Source organism: Homalodisca vitripennis, unplaced genomic scaffold (assembly GCF_021130785.1).
Source record: "Homalodisca vitripennis isolate AUS2020 unplaced genomic scaffold, UT_GWSS_2.1 ScUCBcl_5353;HRSCAF=12039, whole genome shotgun sequence".
NCBI classification, from domain to species: Eukaryota; Metazoa; Arthropoda; class Insecta; order Hemiptera; family Cicadellidae; genus Homalodisca; species Homalodisca vitripennis.
In genome coordinates, this window is record NW_025781456.1 from 9,619 (window position 1) to 16,056 (window position 6,438).

The window sequence follows — 6,438 nt, forward strand, 5'->3', positions numbered from 1 at the left end:
AAAAACATCGACATGAAACAATTTTATTGTATGCTTTAATGCAAATCCAAAAGAAAAAATAGATCATTTTAACCAACTGAAATTCAATTTCTGATCAGCACAGATTTCACAAAGCTAATGTTCTACCGTAATAAAGATTTCATTATTGCCTTAAATAAAAACAAAACTGTATAAAAAATGAATTTCATCTTTTTAAAAATTCGTTTTACCTAAGTAAGAAATAGGTATATATAACTTTCTCTGTAGCTGTAAAAGATAATAAAAAATACGCTGGTGCATGTTCTTTAAAAGTAAATTTCTTACTTTGGCACCTAGGATACGTTTATAATGGTCTTAGACGAAACTTTGGCACAAACCTTAAAAGTAACATTGCTATTTATATAAGAATAGTCAATGTTTTCACGTTAATATTCAAGTACTATGTGAACATATAACGCTCAAGCGTTAGCGATGCCTCTCTCTTCAGTTACTGATGAGTGAAATCTGATTTATTTATGCCTATATGCACGATACGTGTGTCGAAAGGGCTAACCTAGAAGGTTGAAATTTGGTGTGAAACTCCACCTCTGCTACCCCTACACAGCTATTTAAAATGGTAAAACATCAGTCCACTGGAGTCTTGATTGCTGCTGGCAATGAGAAAGATACAAAAACAATCAAATTATTAAACTGATTTGTTCATATTAGGATAGGAATATGACACTTTTATCATGTACGGTATACATATTTAATTAAAAAGCTTCCATAGTTTCAGCTTGAACTGCAAAGTCAATTTCATAAACAAGGGTAAAGAGTTTCTCTTTACTGTGTTTACCGCATGGTTTTGCAGATGCAAGTATACTCGGTGCATGTCTACTTGTGAATGTAGAAAAAAGTCTTTCTGTAAATTTATTGATATTACAATGTGTATGCATATGTATGGTCGACCCCTTAAAACGTATTCATACATCCCATGTGATCTACCATAGGTTTTTCTTGGTTAAGTCTTTAGAGTATTCTCCTCCACCAGTTTATGATGAAAGAAGGTTTGTGTTTTGTGTGTTCCGTCTGTATAGATAATACATTTTTATCGCGTTAACCTTTAGCGTTGGAATTTAGTGTGAAACGTCACATCTTACTACTTCTATATTAAAAACTGAAAATTGTAAACATCCGTCTATTGGAAATTGTGTAATGTTTGGCGTGCGTTTAACCTACTATAATAATAAAAAATGTTTTGGATTTTCATTAAACATATAAAAACTCTTTTAGCTGAAGATGATTCACACTAGTGAGGGTTAATTATTATAATATTTTAATTGCGCTAACAATACTTCAACGCATTGCGAACCGTAACACTTTTAATGATACTCGTAAAAGCGTCGTGTAACCCTAAACCGAATGATTTAAATGTAGATGATTTAGAGTGTAATGTGTGATATCTTTATATCTACAGTGAATTTTTTTACATATTAATGACATCTTGAATATGGAATCTTAGAGTCTAAATCTAATTTTTCTGACCAAATCCATTAAGGGATTAAATCCCCAGTGACAGATATCTGCGCACATGCTGTTTGTTTTAAAAAAAATCAAGAACACTCATGTAGTTTTCGCAGGAAAAGAATGATAACGGTTATAAAATAATATAATAAAAACTATGATAACATAGAGAGAACAATAACACTGTATTATGCGAACACATCCCCAGTAATAGAAATACTTGTTGTTAAATAAACTTCAATAATTTCTTTATCCTATCGAAATTTCAGACAAAACAGCTGTGGTAGTTTTATTGAATGCTTGTAATGTTTTATTAAGATAGGTGTGTCCTTTGGCAAACAAAAACACGCGAGACACTTCGATATATTAAACCGAGACGCTTCAATCAATGTATTGCTCGTACAGTAGTTTGTTTTTTTGATATTCTCTATCAGCATAATATATTTGGTACTATAGCTTAGTAAAATAACTTTTAGGTCCATTATGTATAAAAAATCAGCCTACTGCAATGGTCCTTATGGTAGTGCTGAAGAAAGAGTTTTAATTAGCCTCACCTAAACATGACCTCTAGAACACACAAAACCACATCCGTTAAAATCTTTTTACATAATACACAGCGCAGCTCGTGGAAATGATAAGTTTCCAAAATAAAAAGGCCTGAAAAGTTGTAGCCTGATGTCATAAATATCATCTCTAAATTCATTGGCTTTTTGCTACGCACTTTCCATTCATTGTATCCCTTGGTATGCCTTGCATTTTGATTGTTATAAAATCAGATTTATTGTTTATATGACAGTATAAGAGTTTTTTTTGTAAATTTATTAAATAGAATTCAAAGTAGATAAGCCTTACAGTTTTCCAGTATCGCGCGTGGGTCCGAATTTCATTCATTGGCTAAAGCCTTAGCGAAATTTGAGGGACTGAAGAAATTCAATTTATGTCGGTCTGTCTTTCTTTTAGTCTTACCGCACGTATCTGTAAAACGACCTGACCTATAGACTTGAAATTTTCGAATGAAGCTTACATAGTAACATTGAGTTATGTAATGATGCATATCACTTACGTGATTTGGCCCAAGGTTAGATCATACGTTTTAGGCTTTATGGGTAACCATAACGGTGATGACAAGGAGGATATCTCAGACAAACTTGCAAAAGTTTTAAGGGAGCCGATACAGTTAGTTGCAATCAATTTGTAATGAAACGATGTACTGTAACCTCAAATAAAGACCCAATTCAATGAAACTTATAAGTCGTGCTCAATACAGGTCCTTTACAGGTCCAATACAGGTGAGTTTTATAAAACCCTTGTTCTAAAGGAAAATATCTAATTATAACTCTTGATCCTGGGTACTCGTAGTACAATATGAACTATTATCATCATTTTTTATCACAAATTATTTTTTTAAATAAAAATATAAACAGTGTACATCATTTTTAAACTTTCCCTATTATATGAAAAAATATGTTACTTTGAGTTATGAAGGAAACCAGACCATTTTTAATCAATTAAAACCTCTTTTATATTAAAAAAGTAAAATATTATTTAAAATTTCTTCCAAATTATAAAAAAAAAAAAACTAGGATCTGTATTGAGCATTAATTTAACGGTTTCATTGAGTTTGGTCTGGGTTTCAAGTTTGGAAAACTAATGAAATGCTTTGTAAAACAATTGCGACTAACTGTATCGATCCCTGAATAATTGAAATTAGTAACACATGTAGGCCTAATAAAATCACCTACAGACGTGAAGTTTTACACGCAACGTCAGTGAAGCCTGTTACGAGACAAGTGGTTGTGATATACTCAATAAATGCATATAACTACCAACGAAATCAAATGTTGTAGCTTGTCTTAACTTGTATGAGGTGATAAGACGAGAGTCTGAATTAGTCAGTGCCAGTCCTAGGAGTGGTCTCCAAAGAGATGTCACGCTAAGCTTGAGGTATTTCTAAGGATAGTGAAACAAATCTAAGGACCATGACACATCCTATCTTGTAGTATTAGTCTCGTAGACAGTTAGTTAATTTTTGCGTTCATTGGGTTTATTTACATTAGGGATGGGTAATGTTTATTTCATTTATTTAACTTCATTATTGGAACAAATTCACACTAATTACGAAAGAAGAGATCAGGTACATTTGCAATGTACAACATAGACCAGCTTTCAAGAAATTCTAATCTGGTCATTACAACGACCTTGCTTTTCATCTGTTTATGAGCAAAGTCGTAAAAGTTTTGTAAATTTTTACCCTAAATATGTCTATATTACTGTCATACGAATCAATCATATACCCTTGTGGCTTGGCTTAGTGGTGAGAGTGTAAGAATAACAACCATAAGTAAAAAATAAGTTTTACCACTGGGCAAACATAAAATGCTCTGATAACACCTGTAATTTCTCTTCCCTAATATGGCAGATAAAGTGAAAGCAACACAAATTAAATGTCTAAACTTTACCCTTTGCTTTTTCAACAGTTCTCTTGTGAATGGAATAGTATGGTACTACTTTGTACTTTACCGCAACAGAACATTTCATGAAATTATCAATAACTTACTTATAATAATGATGTTCGTGATTTTTTACGTATGCAAATGAAAGGTGAGTGCAAGGATTGAATGACGTGTAGTGTTTTTACTAGCACACACCGACTGCTAGAAACACGTATCCCAATGATAAATGATTCAACACTTTTAGGTGGAGCACAAACCACTGACATCTCGGTCCTGGTTAAGCTGGTTACAGGTTGCTGAAATCAGCGTCAAAATCCAAAACCCCCCCCCCAATTTACCCTTTATCGACTTGGTGAGCCGTACAAAAGTTAGTGGCATCAACGGAGTATTGAAAATATATGATCTCTAAGATATGCAAAAGGCATATTTTAGTCTGAACTTCGCTTTTAAAATAGACAGTGTGTTCAGTATAATTTTATTTCCAAGACAGAGTAATGATACACACAACTTATGTTCCTTACTTACATTAATATCACAATCGCATTTTTGTTTGATTACAAGATGTTTTTCTTAGTAACAGGATAACTAAAACTTATGCAAACATAGTCAATGTGTCAAATTGAATTTGGAAATCTTTTTATAAAGTCTGCGAATGTTGTTTCGAAATAGTTAAAGTTTTACACAAACGGAAACTCAAGTGACACAATTACTGTGGAGTTTGCACGAAATTGCTCCCATCTCTGCTGACTACTTTACAGTGTTCCAGTTTGCTAATCGACTTTGCTGATATCTTTGGTGAGTCTGACCATGATGAGCAGTATCTTTAATCGGCAATTGCACCATCACTGTATATAATACACTATATAACTGCTAAAGAAGGAAAATAAGTTAATTCATGGCTAAAATATTCTAACGGATAATTTATTTTAGTATTTTTAAATTTCTTTGATATATGTGTTATTGGCCAGACGTTACATTTTTATTTTCAGTGAACATTCAAAATGAGCGATACGTGAGTAAATATTAAAGAAAAGGCCTCTTTTTTACAAACTTATTACGTAACTGAGTTTAATAGTACCTGAAATTTATTTGAAACTTTTTATTTTTAAAAACGTAATAAAAAAAATACGATTTTGTGTAAAATCAAAACAGCCCAAATCTATTAACGATTTTGACTCTTCGTCACCATATCCAGCTATTTTTTCTGCACTTTTGAAGCATTTTCATTTCACAGATGCTTGGAAGCAAGTGCTTTTACTACGATCCTCATCGGACTGTCCGACATGCCAAATGCTTTCACGAAAATGCGGGCTTATTGGAATAAGATTTTGCAATAAGATGGGAGAGTTAATGTTGTCAATATTAGATGTCATTGAAAACTTATATCTAGGCCTAAATTTGTAATAAGGACTATGGTTTCAGGAATGCAGGAGAAGATATAGAGAGGTTTTTAAATCGTGTTGTAAAACGGTTATTTAAAACATCATCTTTAAAAGTAATTTTTTGTATTATCTAGCACTGAAATCTGTAGTTTTTATTTTAGACTGAAAACGAAATTCTTTTATGTCTTGCACGACTGTTTTTTAGTCACTCAACTACGTGAGACAACTATATATTTGAAGACCTTATGAAAATACATCCACGGACGTTTTATATTTTTTTAGATATTTTAAATATTTATTCAAGGAAAAAACTGGTTTATACTTCATCGTGAAAATATTCTGAATATATAGACTTTAAATGTATAAAAACACGCAAATGGTGTTTAGATGCGTTACTAACCACATCTTTAAAATGAGATATCTTCCATTATCTTACGACTAGCACTAAAGGCCTAAAATTTTTCTTATGCGGTGGAAAACTCAATGTTGACTTTAGTGATACAGCCTGTATTTAACCCTGAAAGAATGAACTTGGGACACCCTACCCTGAGCCCTCCCGTGCTGCTACAGCCCTGCATTTAATGACGCGCCGTTACTCTTTACAACAGCAGATTGGCGCAGCGGTAAGCGTGCTGGGCCCATAACCCAGAGGTCCGTGGATCGAAAACCACGATCTGCTAAATATCTTTTTTATATTTAAATATATTTTATAATGCCTTTTAAACTACAAAAATTAATTTTAAGGGTTAATTTATTAATTTTTAGTACATCATTAATTTTGAATTTTGAATAATGATATTTTATTGTTGCATTTTTCGTTATGTTTTTAAACCAATTCAATATTAGCCTATATTTTACTATCGTTGGCAAAATCAGTAATTTATTTCTTGGTGGTAATATTTTTATCTGCCTGTTTTTATGAAAGCAACGCAAATCCGTGGTAAGCTTTCTCTTGAGTAATGTGAAAAAAACCAACTCTTGCTCTATAGTTCAGTAGGTTTTTAGATCTGTTATTTGTTTATAAAAATCAGTAAAATTTAAAATTTTTACAAACTTCATTCATACTAAATGATAATTTGAGCTTTAAAGTAACAAGAACTAACTGGTGTATCAGTTTAACA

At 32.1% G+C, this 6,438-nt stretch overlaps 1 non-coding gene across 1 annotated transcript; it reads left to right on the plus strand.

Moving 5' to 3' along the window:
• The first annotated feature begins 5,923 nt into the window (after nt 1-5,923).
• On the plus strand, nt 5,924-5,997 carry Trnam-cau. The gene has a single exon. It is a non-coding gene; the product is annotated as a tRNA-Met (tRNA).
• The last annotated feature ends 441 nt before the right edge of the window (nt 5,998-6,438 follow it).